We start from the raw sequence: 21167 nt of genomic DNA, 5'->3' as shown, positions 1-21167 counted from the left end.
TTTCACTTGGGATAACACAGGGGGTTTGGGATTTTTTGTTGTTGTGGGGTAGTGTTTTCTGGGTTTTTTTCTTTTCCTTAAAAGACACCACAGATGCTGTCTCAGATGAAGAAAAGATAGAAATTTTATCTGTAGATTATTAAAATAGAAACAAAATGAAATTTAATGCATTACAATATTAGAGTATTAAAACTTGAATCTTTTCCCTTCATAGACAGCGCTCTGGCAAGAAAATGTAAAAGCAAGTTGTTTTTAGAAATCACAACTGTCTCATTGCCAAAACATATTTTTTTTTTGCCTAGGATGTGACAACTTGTAAGTATATAGGGAACTTGTGACATACAGACAAAGGAAAGGTGAGAGTTCAAAGGGTAATTGCACATCATGGACTGAAACGCTGAACTACAGATACTCATAAGAACAACCGTGACAACATGTACATAGGGCGTTTCTACCCAGTCTTGAACAGAAAGAAAAACTCAGTGTTTTGCATTAGTTCAGATTTTTTCCCCACAGCCCATTTCTAAATGGCAGATATACCCTAAAGGAAATAGGAAAAAAAAACAAAACCAGAAATGTTGATAAGGTGACCCAATCAATCATGGGACGTATTAGCGGTGGTAAACAAGGTTGTCTAACCAAGGCGTTAACCTTCAGGAAGGAGGCAGAAGTAATGAAATAATCTAAACCCCCAAACACATCACTTGGTATGCAAATCTAATAACCACTTACTTCATTATTGATGCTGACACTCCTGTAGTTGCTTCAAGAGGGGAATTTGCATTTTGTGGTAGAAGAACTATCTACAGGCAGTATACAAAATGAAGTAAAACATCTAAAAAAAATCCTAGCAATTGTCAAAGACTTACATAATGAACTAAAGACAGCACAGAGTAATCAAAGTAAACAGCTCAGCTTACGTAACCAAGGCCAGAAGAAAGTACTTTTTGCCACAGTTTCTGGTGAGCAGAAAAAAAAAAGTTCAACAACACATTGAAAACAGAAATTCTTTCCAAATGACTAGAAAACAGACCAAAAATAATCCAAGGGAAAATGATAGCCAAACTTCTTTCTTAAGTGTTTCAAGCCTGGAACATTCGTAATTCTACATATGGAAGACAGAAATGTAATCTCAACGTAGAAGCCACTGGACCAGGTAGCATAGTAGTAAGCAAAAGCAGTGTTTCCGGACTCAGTACCTGTACACAGCCAAGTATTTAGCAGTGAAAGACCACAGCTGTCTGGATGGACCAGGTGTTTGTAAACGTACACCCAAAATGGAACGAGTTCTTACTGAAAAGGCAGCGGAAAATCTGACTTGAAGTGCATTAAGTACCTGGAAATATGAAAAAAATAGAGCAACAGAATTAGGATGAGGCTAAAACCTTGCATTTCCACCTTCTAGGCATTCCTAGAGTCAAACATTTAAACTTCCAGGCAACAACTCCACATGCAAGACCCATCGTTTTCAAGCATTACTGTATTCATACTTGCATAAATACACAGAGATCAGAGATTATACCGCCACCCATGGTCCTCTAGTCCATTCTTTCAAAACACCTGTCTTTTCCAGCCTTCACATCATTTAATGCTTGGAATAGTAAAATTTTAAGTCATCGCAGCAATGGATTCTGGACCCGCCATTCCACATCCTAAAGAATTCCATAGATTCATAGATTTCTAGGTTGGAAAAGACCTTAGAGATCATCCAGTCCAACTGTCCCTAATCCCCCATTAAACCATATCCCTAAGTAGTTCATCCACCCTTTTCTTAAACACATTAAGAGATGGGGACTCAACCACCTCCCTGGGCAGCCTATTCCAGTGGCTGACAACCCTTTCAGAGAAGAAATACTTTCTAACATTCAACCTGAACCTCCCCTGATTAAGCTTATACCCATTTCCTCTTGTTCTATCACCCATCACTAATGTCAAGAGCCCTTCCCCACCTCCCCACCATCTTTTCTCAAGTATTTGTAGGCTGTAATCAGGTCTCCCCTCAGCCTCCTCTTCTCCAGGCTAAACAGCCCCAACTCCCTTAGCTGCTCCCCGTAAGATTTATTTTCCAGCCCCTTGACCAGTTTAGTCGATTTCATTTTCATCGACTTTTCTTTCTTCTCCTTTTATTGCTATTCACCTTCCTTCTCTCTGTAAGTTAGATTTCTATACTTAATTTAACCTTTTTACTTTCATTTTGTTGCTCTGAACTACATTTTAAATTTCTTCTTTACGCAAGCATCTGAAATGGTTACCATATCCCTTCATTTACTATTTCCCTGACTACGTCTCCTTTTTTGGCTGTTGTCCCTCACTGCATCCAAAACCAAATACATAATCTTCTGATGAATTTTGCTTTGACAAAAAGGGCACAATCAGACCATTTAATCTTTTCCCACTAATTGGTCCGTTCAATCTCCAATCTCTTTAGTAGCTTTTTTTTTTCCTGAATCCCTTCCAGCATATTCACATTTCATTTGTGCCAGCTCCAACAGTGCTAGCATACGTAGGCTAATGCATGCACGTTTACATATTGAAAAATGTACATACAAATGTTGAGTACAAAATAGAATTAATTTAGAACAGATTTTAGACACAATCACATGCCAGTGAAAATCCTTTGGAGAACACTCAAATGTCTTGGAATTAAACTTTGCCCTAGGAGTCAGCTGAAAGTGAATATGTGGTAATACATACCTATCTTGATCAACAGAGGCACTAGAAGAATAATGCCTGTTTGTATCATACAAAGATCCAAACTGAATGTTTCCAAAATTTTACAGTTATCAGACAGGTAATACTTCATTAGTTCAAGATATTGTCTCAGGTATGAGAAACATAGAACCCACAGTATTTAGATTTGGAAATTAGAGAATTAATACGCACACTGTGAGGTGCTCTTGTACCAACACGACTTGGATTTGAAGCAGGCTGAAGGACCGCAATTAGAAGGGTTAAAACCACTTACATGGTCAGGTAGGAAAAGAGGGAATAGCCTTCTACAGAATCACTTTGACCAATCTGTTGAACCTAGTATTTGGAAGAAAATATAGCTTAAAATACAGCTCACTGATAACCATAAGTCCATCCAGAGAAGACAGTTAGTGCCATCTCTGTAATCCTTTACGTAAAGTGTTTTCAGTTTGGACATGCCAAAAAAAAAAAAAAAATATTCCACCTTGGTGTTTGTCAGGTGAAATCTGGAGCCTAAAACAATCTCTGCTCATCACAGACAGTCTTCATTTCTGCATGTCTGACCTTCTCATCCTGAAAAATTAATTCTGCTCGTCATAGACAGCCTTTTTACCATACATATGCTCCACCTTAACCTTGTGGCGCCTCCAGGTAATTCTCCATGCTGATTTGTTCTAGTCTGACATCTCTGTGTGCTGGGATTTAGGTTAACCTTTTAAGCTTCCATAACAGATGCTTCATACACCCCAGTCAGGGATTTTGTTAATTGCTTCTCCAATGGTGAGGGCATCTCAGCTGCAAGGGATTAGGAAAGAATCAGGAAATCAACAACAGGTAAATTAGAAGTGGATCAGACACTTCCCAATGGAAAAAAAAATGTAAATGTTAAAAGCTAAGTTTGATCCTCATGTTCATGCATGCTTTCAAAATAGGATTTGTCAATTGCAGATGCAAAGCAGCTCCAATTTGATATTAGTCACTTTGTCTAGTTTATATTCTGAAACATTAAAGCTGCCTAAATGACCTGCCAAGTATTGATGTAAGCTTATTGACAAAACAGAATGCTTCGCAGTAAGGGCATCATCTCACAAGGCTCCACACAGTGACTCTGTAATTACTGTTTCAGCCTCTGCATATCAGATCTCTAGTATACTCTGCATGATTCACCACAAATAAAAAAGAAAGAATTAGCTGATGTAAGTAGGAATAAATTATCTGAAACCAATAATCTTTGAGAACTCACAAAAACGGAATTATTCTAAAATGATCAGTTACACTTCTTTCACTAAGGTTTAGAAATAATGGATAAACTTAGCAGTTTCTTTGAAAATTCATTAAATCCTTATCCAGTAGTGCATACATCCTTACCACATGCTCTAGAAAGTTAGGGCAACAACAAAATAACAAAAAAAAAAGCATAAGAGAACAGATTTCTTTCTAGTATTCTGTGTAAAATAAGCACACTTTTGGACTGTGCAAACATACATGCTTACACCCAGGAGAAGATCAGAAGATCTGGTCAACGCTTTGAATTTGGGCTGGGCAGGCAGGCACAACTCTTAGTTGTTTCACAACGTGGGGGAGGGAGAGCAAAAAAGTAACAGAAATGGATACCAGGTCCAACGAGGTCTGCATAACTCAAGTCCATAAATTATGTCCAGATTTCATTTATTTTCTTGACTTTCTTGCACGTTCTTTCTACATTTCCACTTGCTTCCACCTGTCCTTGTCAGTCTACTCTCACTTAGCAGTTTGGATATTTATTTAATTGGGAATATTTTCATTATTGTATTCCTTGACAAGAAAACCAATGTTTTTTTTTAAAAAAAAAACCACACAACGAAATCTTAACTTTTTTTAATCATATGTGAAATGTAAACGAGTTTATGCAATCTTTTGGGAGTGGGTATTACACTGATCTCTTCTACCAGAGAAAACAGCTCTATCAACCGAGTTGCCAACAACCCTTGTTTGCCTGGTTTTGGTTGCTTGTTGACCAACCCAGGGCAATCTCAAATCACTACATACATCTGCCTCAGACACAAAGGTTGGAGCAGGTGGCACAAGTTAACAACGCCAAGGTTTCATTCAAGGTTCTTGTACAGCAATGGCCACCTTGAAAACAAACTCTGAAGACTGACTTAACAGTTAAGGAGTTCTGCAGTGAGGAATCACTTCCCCGTGTAAAGAACATGCAGCATCTGGCACATAAACGTGCACACTTCAATAATCCATCATTTCAGTATCAACAGTATTATTTATTGAATCATACCAGCTTTGTTCAGTTGCTCTATTTCAGAAACTTTTTATTCAGAATTCTTTCGGGTTTTTACCCCTATTAATATTCATCTACAAGAATGATGTCTTTAAATACCAACCACTGTCCCACTTCATCCATAATTTATGAACCACCTCAACACAAAATCCATAGGTATCACTTGTTGCCCCCTGACTCCAAAAATTAAAGGCAGGCAAAGCTGTAGTGAACAGCATAGGAACATAACTGAAATTTTCTGCAATCTCAAAGAAATCTGCAGTTTAGTTAAAGTTCATATTTATTTCACATCTGAGACAAAAAGCTATTAAAGGCACCCTGTGGCTTCAAATCGGTTTTATTTACTTTATTTACATTTTAACAATGTTTGACAAGGTAAATCTCTTAAGGAATATTGTATCATTTGTGAGAAAGGGTGCTGAATCTTAAGAAAGCAATGCTGAATCTTAAGCAAGCAAATATTCCGAGCCATTACGAATGGTTCCCTCAAAGGGATTTTTCCTTTAAATTACAGCTGTCAATCAAAAATACAACTTTGTTCTTTGTTACGTGAAAAGTAAGTTTCAAAGGGAAGAGTAATGTAGAAAATAAAAAAGCTTTACTCAAATAAGGATAAACAGGAGACTGGATAATCAGAAATATTTCAGAGAAAAGACAGAAGTCAAGCCTATAAATCAGGCTGAGACATTTTTAGAGGCATTTTGTAATATGCACTCAAATCATTCACAAGTTAAAAGATGTCATTCCTGTTGGTACCTTCCAGATCTAAACAGCGTTTTCAATATGTTATATAACGTAGAAGACAATGTTAACTAAAGGTTAACAGTATTTTGGAAAGACAATGAAGGACATTAAGCACAAGCAAATGATCCTTTCCAACTCCAAACAGTATCCAATATAAGATTGCATACATACCAATCACATATTTAAAATACTATCACATCAACCAAAATTGAAAAAAAAAAAAAATATTTACCCCTGGATGAACTTCTAGTTTTATAAATGCAGAAGCTAACAGAGGAGGGGACTCTGCAAATATCCCTAGTGTATTTCCCCAAAAAGCCTCATTAGCTCACGTCTACCCAACTGCACAAAGGCACGCCGTACTGAGATCCCCAGACTGAGACCTGAACAAGTCAATCCACACTTTGCAGCCCAAGAAGCCCCACTGCCATGTTCTCACAGCACCACAAACCAGCCCACAAAGCCCTGCCTCCTGGTCCCACACTAACCAACACCGAGAACCCAGCCCAAGCTGTCCCAGAACAAACCCAGGCAAAGCTTGCCCACCTGCAAACCTCAGTGCTTCCACTTTCAAAGCCAGCATGGGCAGGAGTGACAGTGCCCACACAGCAGGATAGATATGTCCTCAGGACAGGAGATGCGCCGAGTCTGGTGATGAGTCTGGGAAGCCATGCACCGGGGGATGCCCTGGCCAGGGCAGAGAGGAAGGAGGAGAGGGATGAACCATAACAAAGCATCTATGCTAAGGTCTACTAGTAGACAAGCACAAGTGCAAGAGGAGTTTAAGAAGAGTTTGCAGATGCAATATCATATGCCTACATAGAACGTTAACCCTTTAAAAGCTATTACCGTTTGCGCCCATGCAACACGCAACTACTGCTGACATAAGAAAGCACAAGGAACAATAGTTCAACAACAAGCTGTTCATTTCGGCAACCTTCATTTTATTACCATTTTTACACTAATTATTATCAGGGTTTCAGTTAGTCATGTTTTTCTACAATTCTATCATCCTAATATAAAATCATGATGATTTATTTAAGTCCTGCATCATTGGTTTACAGGCTGGATTTCATTTTCAGCAGCAAAGCTTAACACAGAAATCAGTATTCAAATTCAGAATTTGTACAGGCTTTAAATGAGTCTAGTGTCAATGAAATTAACTCTGTTACTCAGCAACATAAAGACAGTTTGAATATAGTATCAGAGGGGTAAAAGTCCAGGCAAAGCAGACATCTTACTAGTATGATCAGAATTCTAAACTTTCAATGTTCAGCGACAAGTCATTCAGCTTCCTGACCGTGCATTATAAATACTTATACGGATAAAGATATTACGCACACACAGATAGCGTCTACTTTCCAATATAAAAAGTGCTTAATATATGAAATCTCAGTGCCGTAAAACTTGATAATTGTGAACAACAAAAGCACTGACCAAGACAACAGATCATTCTGTAATCCTGGTGCTATGCATTAGGTTTTTGATGGTACATGGGACAGGCATACCACTAGGCTTGGATAAGGTAAAAAGGTAGATTTAAATTTTATATATAAGCTTTAATTTGCTACAAGGAGTGGCTGAATGCTGTAAACACACATTCTTTCTTATCATAAAATTATTTTAAATGGTATTTCCTTGGTAAATCAAGCAGCTGTGGAGTTAGTTTCATTACTATAATGGCATGTTTTATCTGCTGGTGGTTTTAGGCTGTCAAATGTAAATAACCTTCCGCTACTCTGAAGTTTTCTCAGTGTCTCCCCAAAGGCGATTCATAACGACTTCTTGTTGAAAAGATTAAATGTAACATTTTTCATTCTCTCTCAAGATAATTCTTCTTTGATTTTAGAGATGTAGCAATCTACCTGACCACACTATCAAAAAGGCATGCTCTGCAGCTCACACTGAACATGGACAGACCACAACCTGGAAAGCTATCTGTACAGACACACCCACACACAGATAACCAGCCAAATTGTTCCAAGAAAGCTTGCATGAAGTCAATTTGTGTGATGTGCAGTGATACCACATCCTATGAAATGATTAGGATTGATATGATGGGTTTCTTAAAAAACTCCACACATTGAAGTAAAAGCAAGCATATTGTCACACAAGTTACCTAACCTGAACTTGGCCCAGGTCCCACTGTCTAATGTGGGAATAATGCTCGTATGTGGATTTGTTAGGAGGTTACAGTCCAGCTGTAATTAAGTAGTGTTCAGACAATAAATAAACAGAAACGTATAGCCAACCGAAATACAACTGGCTGAGATGCAGCCATTATACCAGCCTCTCTTGCTGTTCACACATTGATGGAGTCCCTTAAGCACACACAAAATTAATTGTTATGCATTTTGGTAGGAGTATAGTCAATTACTGTTTTGAATAGAAAGTCATTTTTTCCTCATATAGCAACAGAAGGGAGCATTTACCTTGCCAGCATCAACAGGTACAGAGGTTTCTTGTTTCATTACTGTTGACCGAAATTCTGGTGTGAAGAACATCTGGTGTTTGCAGCCCACAGTAAAGCCTAGAAAACTGGTCAGAGCAGGGTCAGTTTAAGTGATCCAAACGCAGAGAGATGAATGCCAGTGCTTCAGTATCTCTTCCGGTAACTTTCTCACTAATTTCCATAGATGCTATGAAAATTCTAGAGTGCGTGAAAATACATGTTTGTAGAGGTATAGGTCTATTCTTTCCTCCTTCTGCTCTGAATTTTCTTTTCCCCATTCTTTGTACTTCTTACTCAGAATGCTATTCTTCCCCCCTCCATTATTCTTCACTGTACATTTTCCTCTTTTACTATTTTGTTATTTTTTTATAGTTTAATTGCCTACCATTACAGACTAAACCAGCCCCAGAGAGCTCAACTGGATTTTTTTTTTTTTTTTTTAAATACATCAGACTCCATCTACAAATTGTGTTCAACACCCAGTAGCATGACGGTCACTCTTACACAGGGTCTCTGTGGCTCTGCGCTACACTAGACTATGCTCTAGAAGAATTTTGTGTCCACCAGGACTCGACTGAGACCTCCAAGTTATATATTCTATAGCAGAGCCATCTTTTTAATCACTCTCAAGAAACTAGGCTACCTGTTATTTTTCCCTTGGATAGTGCAAAAACCTAAGCTCCAAAAAAGCTCCCTGACTTTGAGACACTGCACACCTTCACAGCAGTCCAGCAGGCAAAATAAAATCTAGTTTTAATCCCAAGAGATTGCAGTTTAACAGTGGTGCAGTTGCTATGACATAAGGCTGGATACCAGTTCGCTGGATCTGTAGCAGCGGTTAAGGGCAGACTTGCTCCACTTGCACTAGTATTAGTGACACTAATACGTCTAAACCACAACCCAAAAGCACCACACCTACAGCACCCATTGCCATACCTGAGCAAGGTTTAATTATTCGGGTTGGGGAACCAAATTCAATTCCAGTGTGATCTGTTTGAACTGGAAGGTATATAATCTTTGGATGAAGGTCTCACTGCTGCACCAGCCAGGCAGTGGTGACTGTGTTCACAAAACTGCAATCGCACCTCTGCATTGCAGCCAGGCTACATCTTGTGCTTCTTTGACTGCTGTGGTGCTGCCCTCCCACTGGCTGCCATCACGATACAATTCATTTTGGGAGCAAACACCAGAGGTCACGCTGCTGCTACTTTTTACCACTGAGGTGGCTGAGCGCAATACTCACCACAGAGGTCAAACCTTAGTAAAAAGACCACTTTTGAAGTTAAACAAGGCCTTGCCCCACTGTTTTAACCTGACCTCATACTATCCAGACGCTGAAGCAGTCCTGCTTGCAAAAGGTAAAATCATCAGATAAAGACTCTAGAGGAAAAAGCAAAGCAAACCGTATGGTGGCTGTTTTGCTTGATGAATCAGTTACACTACAAAGACATGCCTCGACAATGAAGAGAACTGCAAAAAGGCTGTTTTCGTCTACAATTGTAGAGCAAACCTTATTACAGTTAGTACCAAGTGCTATCTCTACGACTGCTTTGTTTCCACTCTGTTCCACATTTTAGAATAGACTCAAGTTTCCTTCTGCTCTGGTAAATTGATTTTTGTGCAGCATGAGGGGACGTGTTCCGCTTCCGACCATAGATTTAAAGAAATACTACACATCACCTTACACTGAGTAAAAATCAATTTTCTACCTGTAGGTGATGAAACTATTTCTCACCCCTGCTGTGCAGTCATATATCTCATACGGCTTAAAATCATAAACTGGTTCATTTCACCGAGAGCAAAAATAAAATGTGATCTCTTTAAATATGTTATTTCACATGTTACTCAGGTGTTCCTTTCCAAAGGTTATCTGTAGTTTTATCTACTGTATTTAATATTAAGCTTTCTCCTCCGCACTCTTACATGCTCAGCTGTTATCAAAAGGCTTTGGTCTTGGTAAAATCCCAAAATACATTACATCTGAAAAATGCAAAGCAGTTGCCTCTCTCTTTCTCCTGGTGATAAAGGGCATTCTAGAAGAAGAGCTGCATTAAAAGCTCAGATCCGAATCTGAGCACAACAGAAAGCCAGCTGTTAACATTTGGCTGTAGACTGCTGCAAAATTATCTTATTTGCAAAGCTCGCTATGTGGTGAGGCAGCTAAACAATAACACCCCGAACTAGTAAAAGGCAGAAAGCTTTATTCTACACATATCTGGGTCTGACTTCAAATTTGATATTGAATATGTAGCTTTGAAAATATATTCATAAACGTTCACTCCAACAGTTCTGAACATGCAGCATTTTAACATGGGAAAGCAGTACTAAGCTATTTCCCTGCATAATGGTACAGAAACAAATATTTTATCATTCGAGTGAAATAAAATGTTCAGAAAAGAAATGGCTGGAAAAAAAAGAGCTCATTTCTGGCAAAGGATGCCTTTCCAGCCAAATGAGAAAAACTTCTTCCTGTCAGTCAATCAATCAGCACATAGTTTATTATGAACTAGTGATAATATGGCTTTGGAGATTAGGAAGCTAGTGAGCTACAAAGAAGATCAAATTAATTTTCCTTAAGTGAAAAAAAAATAAAAACCTTCAACAAATAAGCACAAAACTTAACCCCCTCTATCAAGTTCAGAATGGAAAAACTATTCAGACACATCATCTGCTGAGAATTTGGTCAGTATCATGAAGCAGAAATAAATGAGCCAGCTGAGAAGCAGGAATTATGTACCACATGTCTGAGCTGGATGGTTTATTATCATGGTTTCTTTTGTTAATTGACTAATTAACAGAGCTGTGCAAATACAAAAGGAAGAACGGAAAAATTTACTGCATAGACAGTCTCAGCCAGAATTTTCAAAATTTGATGCTTAAGGTTGGCAGCCGAGATGTGTATTTAGCACTTTAACCGTAGCAGCCTCATTCTAAAGCCAGGTGAGCCCCCACAAAACGTACAGCTGCTGCAGAAGGTGCAAGTTCAGTGCCCAGAAAACAAAGCCATTTCGATTCCAGTTCCTAACTTTGGGTGGAATGTCACGCATGCGTGTTTCACAAATTTGGTCCTCATTCATCTGCCAGCAAAACGCAATGGGCCACCTTTGCATCCCATCAGAGCCAGTTAATTATGTCCTATGCAGTCCACATGGCAGAGGCTGTACACCCCAAAGATCATTTAGGAGCAGGGAGCTACTCCCCACGCACACTTCCAGTGTCTTGCAGGTAGAGACAAGGCACTCAAACTTCAGGATGGAAGGCAAGGGAGCAGGAGGAAGCTGGAGTCCTTCCTCTTCTTCCTCTAAGAGTGAGCTTTCGTCCCACCTTCCTATGCAATGGTGACCAAGGTCACTGGTCCCAATGTCCCTGCCACAGCCTAGTGCCAAGCAGCTCCCCAGGGCACACACAAGGAGGTACTGCACAGCAGGGACGAGGTTTGACAGCCACCTTACATGGAACACTCTGCTCGTAGGTGAAATGGAGTCACTTCGGCCCGGCGTGCTCCAACAGGCAAACTAGTTCAGTAGGATCTTTTGCCTTGTGTGCTGCTCCTGTCTTCCATGTCATATCACAGTGAAATTTTAATTGAAAGCCCACTGAAAGTTCCTTTCAGTTTTGCATTAAAAAAACGCGCTACTGTATTTCTGATCAGCTATATCTTCATCAATACTGTTAAAAAATGCCACCCCCTTTGATTCCCCAAGAGAGGATCACAGTTAAAATGAGACAAAGATTATTCTAAATGGTGGCACAAACCCCAAAAGAAAACATGCCTTTCAAATAAGTGCAGCAGCTTTTAATTTCGGAATTGTGCAGTCAAGCATACACATTCTTGTCTGATGAAAAAGAATATAATTACCTAGGGGCATGTCAAAAATAACTGTTGCTTTTCTTTTCCCGTCCTTTCTTGGGAGAGCAGAGTTTGGTGAGCCAATCAAGAAATTAAAACTGACATTTCACAAACTGATCGTCATGTTGCTATTTGTTTGGGGTTTTTTTGTTGCCTATTTAGAGTGAGTACAGCTATCAGGCAAATACACTGAGAATCTGACACAGCTTTCAGCGGTATCTGAACTAATCCTTAAGAAAATTAATTCCCTAAAAAATAAACCAGGAAATCTCAGAGGTCATTGTGCTGTCCTACATCTTCAACAGTTAACCAAATGCTTTCAATTCTCATCTAAAAAGTTGCAGCCACCTACCTTTCATTTTAAGAAATCTCATTCTCCACTTAAAGAAATTTCAAGTTCATCCTATTTTGAAACAGCAGACTGGTTAAAGGAAAGCAGCAGAGTTGTTTGGGTTTTGGTGGTTTTGGTCTTTCAGGGGTTTTGGGGGCTTTTTTTTGGTTGTTGTTTTTTTTTTTTTTTTTTTTTTAAACTTTCATCCATTATCAGCAGAATTATTTTGCATTAATTCCTTATAGCAGAACAGGATGTTCACACACTTCTCTTAAATACAATGGTTGCAAATTGATTAGTATTGCTTTTGTTGACCCAGCATAGCACATGGCAACAAGATAATTTTGGGGGTTTTAAATATTCACCCCTAAGTATGTTCAGTTGTCTTTGCTGCACAGCAGCTCTGTTTGCACAGAGACCCAAACTCGGTGGTCAGCTCCAGAAGTCTTAACTCCTGTGTTTCAGATTTAAATAAATTATTTCAGGTTACACCATTGCAACAGCTGAAGTTAGTTTAATTTCCAGAAAAGCTCATTTTGAGAACAAACCTGTGTAAGCAAAACAGTCTTGTCCTGCAAATCCCTGAAATATGAGGAAGGAAGTGTTTGCACAACTAAATTTTAATCCTTGACACTAAGCCTTAGCATACATCCATTAATACTCCCATTATAAAGACTATCTATCAAGAAGACAAGGGTCTGAGGTAAATATTACTGTTTTTTCCATTACAAATTACGTCTTCCTCAGGGATACTGACAGACTTTCAAAGAACTATAAAGAACCTTTCCAGTATGAGAGATATGCTTATTAGCAGTCACACTGGGGCATATGCTAGAAGGAACCGTTTCCCACGTTTTACTCTAATGTAATCTACTACTGAGTGAAGAAAAACCCAAATCAAATAAACCCTGAATATTCAGAAAATTCTTCCCTGGTGTTCATACTAATAAAAGTTCATAGAATCATAGAATACCTCAAGTTGGAAGGGACCCATAAGGATTATCAAGTCCAATTCCCCAAGGGTTCAAGTAGAAAGTAAATTTCTTTCAAAAGTTATCATGAATGAAACAGTATTTATGAACCATTAAAGAGAAATTCAAAAGTTTAGAATTCAAGTTATGTCTTGGTAGGTATCAACAGTTTCTATACCACTAAATGGTTCCTTAAATTACTAACTGCATGTGACATTAGCAGATGTGCTATATTACACAGAAGTCACATGGATAATTATCAAAGAAGCCAGAAGTCATTATTTAGAGGTTCACTGAAACTCGAACAGTACTAGCACACCTATCAAGATACTTGAGATGATCTCAAGTACTGAAGAAACAACCAAAGTTTAATTAATTTAGAAGCAATACTACTAGACAAATGACAAATAATACTTTTAAATAGGATGCGCAATACCCTAACTCGCTTACTTTAATCAGTCACCTCGCATCAGACATTGGTCAGGCATGCGTTTTCTGGAAGGAACAGTGGGGCTTTTTTTAATGACATATCTGTACGCACATCTACACATTTTTACCACCATTTAGATTAGCTGACTTGGTGATGCTGGCAGCACTCTGATCATGGCAATGTGGAATTTATCGTGAACCAATTTACTTTGAAAAGGGCTTGTTTCAATGAATGTTGAATCCATAGTTTACGACATCATAGTCATATGCTCGCTCCTAAGTGAGGGAGCTTTACATTCTTCCTTGTTCTCAGATCTCAAAAAAAAAAATCAAAACAAAACAAAACTGTCGGCAATTTCTAGGATATTTACAATTTCATTAACCATAGCTGAATGGTTCACGTACTGCAAAAATCCCTATAACCTACATCCATGCGCTTATACGCGTATATAGGCACTCACAAATCTTTTCAAAACAGAAGGATTAAAAAACTGAAACTAGGCAGAGAGTGTCTGTAATGAGACAGTTCATGGTAAATATCTCATTAACTTTGGTCAGACTAAAGCAAGTTGGTAAGGGCCGCCAATGTAAGACAATATAACAAACTTATCAATTATAATGTTCTTGATAATATAACAATTAAAATGTGAATCATAACCATTGTCTTCAAATTTTATGGACTCTGCCCACAAGTAGGAAATTCTATCCTGATAGTATGACATTTGTGGCTGCTAGTACAAGACTGTAGAGAATCAGCCACTCGTTTCTCTCCTGTTACTGAAATATTACTGTAATGTTCCAATTTAGCATAAATATATTTCAAGAGGCATATCTTACCTTGCAGAATTTAGATCAAGTGCTTTGGTTTGTACTGGTAGAAATGAAAAAGTAGTTTGCCTCACTGTTTTGTGAAGCCACAAGGCAGACAAGATTTACACCATCTTCCTTCTGACACAAACTCAAAATTCTCATATAACTCAACAGTTAATATTTGCTTTGTGTTTCAAAAATCTGATTCACTGAGATGGTTTCTAAACACGGTAAATAATTTAAGAAACTGCAAAGCCTGCATGTAGAAAGGTTCACACGAACCTTGGAAATTCTTTTGTTGCATTATTTAGTACAGTTATAAATGTCAGGTTACTGTTCGCAGAGGCACGCCTGTTTAGAACGGCATTTGCAGAATAATGTTTGTAAAAGTTCACTTGAGTATCTCAGTTCACATGAGGAATCTCAGTGCTGCTGGCAAAGATTTTATTATTTTTTTTTTTAATTCTTCAACATGGCAGGTCTCTTTAAAGGACATGCTTCATCTTTGTTCTGTTTTCAGCTCTGTGTGTTCTACAGCAGCTCAAAATCATCTCAGGATGGTGTAATTGTTATTGCTATTGTCTCTCAGGCACACACAGAAGCTCTGATCAAGTAACAAGAGTCTCTACTGAGCTTTATGCTGTACAGTTACGATTAAAAAAAAAAACAAACACAAACCAACCTTTCTAAGACGTTTCCACTCAAAATGTAACAAAACAAGATGAAGACAGATAGAGAAATATTAGAAAACAAAGAAAAAAAAGAAAAAAAAGAATTTATTTGCCAGGATATATCCAAATGCCCAAGGGAAGATTTTATTTTAATTAAAAGCACTGAGCATATAAGTCAGAACAATCACTCAGGGCATTACTTTCAAACTACCTGTCTACTGTTTTCCCTCTGAATTCTGTTTTTCTTTTTTTTAGAGATGGACATGATTGCTGCATGTCTGACTTACACCTACTGCTTATGATTATATAAGCAAACCTGATTCAAAAAAAGCAAACTTTTCACTGAAAAGTACCATCCCAGCCACCATTACTTTGAAGTTTAGGTTAAAAAGTGGCAGACCAACAGGAGTTGAACAGTCAAAAAACCTACCTGCCCTTTAGAGGTGCTCTACATATTGTTCAAAGCATCTGAGCTTTTTCATTTTTAACACACGTATTTTTTGTTCAAGGGCAATTACTCAGAATGTAGTAAAACATGCTTTTATACAGCAACTGATCAGATCAAATTAGGTGAAAAAATTCACTCCCAGGCTGATACCATATCAGTCAAGCTCATACGTAGAAGAAACTCATTAAACAACAAGTATTAAAAATAATCAGCTATCACATAACATGACCGCTTTTCCCATGTTCTTCAGCACCACAACTCAAGTGTCTACTGATACGACACAGCACAACGTTCCAAGAGACAAGGTACCTGCACGATGTGAGGTTTCATATAGATCTTTGCTGTTTATGCTCAGTGGGGCCAGAGGAGAGATCCAAATACTTCTTAGAACACACGGTTACTTGGTACACAGAACCTAGAACAGGAAACATCTCAATGGATATGCCACAGAAGTAACAGATTCCTTCTTCAAACATTTACACACAAAAACATGACAAACCTACTCGGAGAAGCATCAGAGCAGTACCCCTAAAACTTCTCTTGTTGAAACAGGAACACAACTGACAGTGACATAAACACTTGAACAAAGCTCTTCTTGTGACTGGTGTGCTCTACGAGAACTTGTTCTGCCTTCCTCCCAAGGCTACCTTTCTCGCCCGTCAAGATGAGTCTCCAAATTTTGACACTTACAGGCAAGAAACCTGATTGGTGTCTACAAATCTAATGGTTCCAGACTGGTTATCCAGTTATCCAACACTGACAACACTGCAAGTTTTTACAGAGTCCTGTAATACGCCTTCCTTTTCCTCTAAGAAAAAACTGTTTTTTCCCTATACAAAATATGGAACTGTTTCATGTAAATAAGAGGACAAATCATAACTTTAGAAAAAAAAAAGTAATTTTGAATCTTTGCAGACAAAACATTACTACAACTTATGACTTAAGACCCAGCTTAGTTTATATTTTAAAATATGGTTGATTCACAGAAGAAGAAAAATAAATTGTCAGATATTAGTCACAAGAAACATTTTTAATTCTGAAATCTGATTTCATTCTAAAGCAAGCAAAATAGACATTATGAAGTCTTACAGTTTTCTACTGCAGATACTTATGAAAATCTAATTTTAGTCTTCAATTTCAAGTTTTATCTGCTTTACATTTCTTCATGACACCTCAGTAGAGGATGGTAATTTAATATATTCCATTTCTTTCATTAAATTACTGTTATTTCAATAAGTACGAGCTGTTGCCACATAACACTGTGGGAAGGTTGGGTTTTTTTTTTTGGTCAAAGTGTTTCCTGTTTATTTTTCTTTGCTGCAACAAAGTAAATGTTTTTTAAAAAAACATTTTCATCATATCGCCTGTTAAGGAAAAAAACAATGACAATTAATCAAAACAACTTCTGATGATAGCTTTTCCAAGGGAAAAATTCTCAGCTATGCAACTCAGAATTCATACAGAGAACACAAGACAGACATCCTAGGAAACGTCTTCCGTAATATATTCTAGTTCTGTTTGTTTTAATAAGTGAAATAAAAATTGACCTAAATGACAAAGACAAACTAGAAATTTTTAAAGAGGTTAACCATCCTTTAGGCTGTCTCAACCCACAACAGAGAAGCCAATGAAGGCCGAAGGTGCAATTCATCCCTATGATGCAGGTTGCTCTATCAAATACGAACTGTTAACTGGTATACTGAAAACCAGTGGAGAAGCAGCAGAGATTCTAAAAGCAATATTATTGCACGCAGTAAATATGAGACACGCAGTACGGCAAATAAAATAAAATTAGATAAGCCACGTTCTAAACTACCAATGTTGGCTATATCCTTTAAGCATTTATCAGTGTCAGCAAACGCAGTCTGACACCAGTTCAGCTCCAGCAGCCTGAGCAGGGCTTCAGCAGTTAACAAGAGCAGGAAACAGCGTGTGCGTAACGCGAATAAAAGCCTTTTTTCCATCCGGACCCTTAGGTAGTTCACAAACATCACAGCCAAACGCCTTGTTAGAATTTGTAATAAATATTGACTGCTTACTCTGACCTCTGCTTCAGCAATGTTAAACACCTACATATGTTTATCAGGTGCGGTATTCCAAATGCATACTGGCCAGAATTTAATCCGTAACACTTAGAGGACATTTTAATCTCATGTACTGTGGGGATCTCAAAGCATGTATAAAGCTCCCCCAGTACTGGCAGAGCTCCCCATAAAGCCCATGATGTTCCTGAGGGTACTGCCACGGAACTGAGAAAATTCACATTGAAGTACTCACAAACGTTTTGCACTGTAGTTTTGACAACATTTACAAGACTCAACGTTTCATACCATTCACCATGCAGACCAACTCTATCAACTATTTTTCAACTATTTTAACACCAGGAATCAATACAAAAATAAATGTTTCTGCTGACAAAAGTTTGCCTTCTGTTCTGACCACACCTCTTTACAAAAGACATTAAACATGATCTCCTACTTCACAAAACGTATTTATTAAAGACATTGTTAATTTTCTTACTGCAGATGATCCTGGACAACCTACTTAGCAGGCAGACTAGATCAGAGTCATCTCAGTGAAGCAGCTGAAGAAGGGTGAAGGTTTAGATCTTTGTATTGAATGAATTCTCTGAAGTCCAAGTGTTACAGAATTCCTAACTCCTAAAAAAGCATGAAAGATCAATCAATGGCAAAGAAACACGCAGAGGCATTAGCTGCTCCTAATCTGTGCAGTATTTTCTGTCTTAGCTGAGAAAAGAATAATACAGAAGTTTGAAGATAATGTTCACCTTCATCTCCTAGTCCCAGTAAATACTCATGACTCAATATAGTGAAAGAAAAGCTTGTTAATAATTTTGAACTGCTGCTGTTAACTTTTAAATACAGGAAATAATTTATTCTGTCTTCCAAAAGAGTCAATTTCAATTAAAAATGAAATATTAAAAGAACCAAATGTCTTCTTCTAGAGCCATACTGTAGAAATCTTTCTTTGAATGTGTCTTACTGTGTCATCAAAACACAAAAGCTGTCTTTGTTGAATCATTCTCAGTAACAAACACTACCTATTTCATAGAGCCCCAGAAGCTGCTGTTCAGTAATTCCTTTTCCTGAAAAAAATATAAACATTAAACAAGAAAACGTCAACTGCCCCTAAAAGTTATGGCACCCCATGAGAGCGTTTTAAAACTATGTATTTTAGACTTTTTCATTCAATCTCAGGTTTCTAAGAGGAGGCACTCATTTACATTTTCAATCTTTCTTCTCCTTCAAAGATAACAATCTTTTTTCCTTTCCCCTCAAAATGAAAACAGATTCTTCTACCACTATTCACCGCAACAAGAAAAACAGCAAGTTACCACAAAACTTATTAACAGATTAAAAGTTCTGGCAGCACAGAACCAGAGTACCTGTAACAGAAACTGACGTTGGCTACATTTTCTTAGCTTCTTATTTCCATGTTTCAGCTACTCTTGGCTAAAACTGGAGAATGAGAGAGATCTAGTCTCAGTAGAGTTCCAAAAGGCCTGGGAAACTGAAATTCCAGATGAACTGAACGTTTTAAAAGTAATTTTCTATGAACTAGAAAAAGTGGTTTGAGCTTTTTCCCCCTCTATTCCCTGGTTTCATTACCCCTAGTGCTTTAGATTCTAGAGGGGAGCAAAGAGAGAAGTCTTTGCTGTTCTCATGTCTCCCACTCTCTTTAATTTCATCTGCGACTTTAATTATATTTCTTCTCATAAGCTTGTCTTGCCTTTATTTTATTTTTAAAGAGATAAGAGCTTGCAGCAAGGCTCCCTAAAAAACTCTTTCAGCTCTACTTTTAATGCACACAGTAAAGTCAGAGGCATAAATTTAAAAATACAAAGAGCAGCTGATTATTAATTCCAGTTAAACTATTACTGAGGGAGAATCACTGATCAGAATTATACTAATTAATTTTACATAATCAGTGATTTTCTACAAGAGCAGCTTTGTGAGCACTTACCGCCTGTCAGGCTTTGCTTAATGTTAAATCCTCACCTTTTGTGCTTGCACACTTTACAGCATTGTTGAAAACTCGTCGACAAAAGTAACATTTAAACTTCTAGCATACGCGTGAGCTAAAAATGGAATTACTTCCTTTTGATAGTTAATTACTGCTTTGGAGTCACTAAGTAGGAGAAATGTTTATTAATCTATGTACAAAGTTCCCTTTAAGGGTAATCATTTTATCACTTTGCAGCACGATTCCAAAACACAATTCGGCACTTGACAGCTTTTGTTAAGCTTGGTTTTGATAATTGGATACAGAAGTCGCTTGTGGCCATTTGGATGGAGCTATTCTAGTTTCACGGAGCTTTTGAAAGCGATCAGATTTAAACACATCACTCATTCTGCTGAGCCAGCTTGACAGCTTTGATAGCCTATTACAGTAGTTTATATTTCGTTTCTGGAAGATTTTAGCAGACATCTCGGAATTAGGCTACCTTGGAATCTCAAGTTCCAGTGGGCTCTGACTTTGATGTGAGGTCATCATTACTTAATGCAAATGACCCATGGCAAGTCCTTTCATATCAACATTAACTGGGAACTTTTGCAGTACCACTTTCTCCCATCCTTCTTTATTTATAACCATGTTGGACAGCTCAAGAGGCACCTCTATGAATCATCGAGAATTATTTCTTAATAATTCAATTAATCATTAAATCAAACAATAATTAACGGGCATGATGTTTGTTTGCCTAAAAGCAAGTCAGTGATAGCCTGGTGGAAAATAGAGTTGTTTGCGTTTTATTACGGAGAAAGAGAAGGAGAAATGCGTATTGTAAATTCTCTCTGTTCTGTTCTCCTTTGAAATGGTAATAGCAATGCGATGGGGAGAAAAGCTGGATCAGGACTGAGCAAATAGGGGGAATGTTATTTGTGAATATTCTATGATGCACTAACCAAGTTTTGACTTGGTGTTACTCGAGCCCTTCTGTTTAACATCTTAAAAATTCATAGGGCCAGTAGTAGCAATAGTCAAACAGTAATGTTGCGTTTCAACCAGTCTGACCACAGAAGGAAGACAAGCCCCTAACTTTCTAAAGAACAACTCAGAAATTAAAGCAATAGTGCAATATGACTGAAAAACTAGCACAAACTCTTCCATCCCTCTAACCAGACGTTCAAGTGGTCCAGCTTTACAAAACCTGTTTTATTACCAGCAGCCATCTGACCTGGCTTGCTAAACCGAAGAGTATTTACCATCCTTTCCCACAGAACACAAACATGCAAGGAAACATCAACAGCTTGCTATATGTAAAAGATAAAATGCGCTTTTCAAACTGTAAGTAAAACTAAAAACAATCCCATGCAAGCATCTGCCCAAATAGTCCAGTGTGTTTATCAGAAAGGCTTCCACCTTGTACTAAACACATAACACACTCCGTTCTGAACTCTCTTTTTTCCTCTTTCTGTCATACAGTACACTCCAATTATCGTCCAGTATAGAGCAATGCCAACTTAAACAACATT

Source organism: Tauraco erythrolophus, chromosome 5, assembly GCF_009769465.1.
Source record: "Tauraco erythrolophus isolate bTauEry1 chromosome 5, bTauEry1.pri, whole genome shotgun sequence".
Taxonomy (NCBI): Eukaryota; Metazoa; Chordata; class Aves; order Musophagiformes; family Musophagidae; genus Tauraco; species Tauraco erythrolophus.
Note: the sequence above shows the minus strand (reverse complement) of the source record.